We start from the raw sequence: 2259 nt of genomic DNA, 5'->3' as shown, positions 1-2259 counted from the left end.
TGGATCAGTTGGGGACCAGTTGATGGCTTTGATGTCACACTTCCCCCCAGTGATGCGGACTCTGCCAGTGTTTGGTAGACTCAGCTTCTGCTAAGAAGCTCATCTCATCTGGGACTTGAGGGAGGGAACTCAGCTCTGACTATGACCAAGTTTCAGTATGTGAACAGATTTGCTTACCCAGGTCTTCCTACTTATCCCGATGACCCTTATTTACTTATAGTTTGGAAAATCTTCAAGCTTTTTCCTTCCAATTGTGTGCTGGGGGGAGGAGGGGTGGTAGAAGTCAAAGGGGGCCCTGGGGCACCAGAATCCCGCTGCATTGGCAGGGGCACAAATCCTGGCAGATCATGTCAAAGATAAAAGAGGATTTAGGGTGATGATTTAAAGCTTCCTTTTCTCCTTTTTTGGGCAAGGGCCTGGGAAGAGGGGGTGGGAACTGAAAACAGACAGAGCCTCGTTAGTGACTTGAATTTTCACATGTAGAATGACGGAGCTTTGGAAAGGAGTTTCTCCTCGTGTGCCCCTCCCATTCCACGCCATCTAACCTAATCTTTAAATTGGCGACTCCATTTGTATTCCAGTCTGATCATGGGAGACTCATAGCCCTGTGGGCCCCAGCCTTGGTTTGTAGCAGACGGGAAGTGTTCAGGGGAGCCTTCAGCTGACACAAAAGGACTGTGGGGAAAGCAGCCAGCATCCCTCCCTCCCGGCAGCCTCACCCCACAGCTGGGGCCCTGGGAAGCAGGGTGGTGGCAGGTCAGTCCTTACAACTGCTTTTTATTGGATCCTGTCTGTGTCGGTTGTATTCAAGGCTCTCAGCCCCAGATATGAGAGCAAACCACAAGAACCTTGCGTCAGGTCGGTGACCAAGTGCAGAGCATATCAATGACCAGAACTCCGGGAACAATTGGAGCAAGTGCTTGAAATTCCGGCCGTGAGCCCGTCTGACCCACATGGGGGGATGCATATGTCTTGGGTAACATCCCAGCCGGCGATTCCCAAACCCATCAGGCATTCAACCACCGCAGCCTCAATTTTAATCATTATAACACCACCCATCACCCCACGCTAGCTCTGCCCCACGGAACGTCCTGGGTGTCTAAATCCTGTTCTTTTTATTCAGCTGAGAGATGCTGCAGAGAGGATGAACAGCCACTGCCCTCAGTCCCTCGCAACCAGGGACCCCGTTTTTCTGGGGGTGGGATCTGCCTTCCCTGAGGTTTGTCAGTTTGGGGGGAAGGAACCCATTCCCTAGATGCTCTGTTTTATCCTGAAGGCATCTCCCAGAGCCAGGGGTGTACTGAGGGCTGAGGGCAGCTGGGTGAGGAACACAAGGTAGCAGCAGGCTTGGGCTTCTGCCTGAGGTAAGCGATGAGGGGTAACCCTCCTGCCCAGGATGGGTATGCTCACGAAATTCTCTTTTTTTGGAATGGCTTGAGCAAAATCGTGTCTGGACGCCAGATGAACCCTTGAGGCCTTTCCCTAGCCTGAGCTCTTCGACTTCTAGGGGTTGACTCATTGTCTTGTCCCATCAACAAGAGAGACTCACCTTCATGGGTCACTGGGACGCCTCCCCATTCCCCGCCCTTCCTGGCCCACCCTCGTCATCGAGATTGGTAGCAGAGTTGAGTGCTTCCTTTTCTGGGCTCTCACAGCCCCTTGGAGTGTGTGTGTACAGACCCACGCCCTACTATTCTGTAGCTCCCTGGGAGCAGGGTTTATTCCGTCCAGCTTTGTTCGCTGGTGCCCATCTCAGTGGCGTGCTAGGTGAACGAGTAGCCCGGGGACCCTCCCTGTGCCTCACAGTGGCCAGGGGAGATGCTTAAAAACGCCCAGCTCCGCTCCCAGAAATCCTGACTTAAGTGACCTGAGGTCTGGACACTGGTGGTCTGAAAAGTTCCCCACGTGACCTAACGTGCAGCCCTTGTTGAGACCCCCCGAAGAGTCGACCGTTAATGAAAGCTCGTCTTAGAATGAACCAATGACATTTGTCCAAGTGATACCTTCTCTTGTATGTGTGTGTGTGTGTGTGTGTGTGTGTGTGTGTGTATGTGTGTGTGTGTGTGTGATCCTCAAGCCCTACTCACCCCTAGCATTTATCCCCTGTTCACGCCATTTGTTTGAGCCATAAAACTCTTGGGGGAACCAAGTTCGAAGGAGAGCTATTGGCAGGCATTTCTCCTCTTATGTTTGCAACTGTGCTGAACAACTCACTAAGTCTTAGGAAGTTCCTACCTCCAGCAGGTGGAATTCTCTCTC

The sequence above is a fragment of the Kogia breviceps genome, chromosome 1 (assembly GCF_026419965.1).
Source record: "Kogia breviceps isolate mKogBre1 chromosome 1, mKogBre1 haplotype 1, whole genome shotgun sequence".
In the NCBI taxonomy this organism is placed as follows: Eukaryota; Metazoa; Chordata; class Mammalia; order Artiodactyla; family Physeteridae; genus Kogia; species Kogia breviceps.
This window is presented reverse-complemented; position numbering follows the sequence as displayed.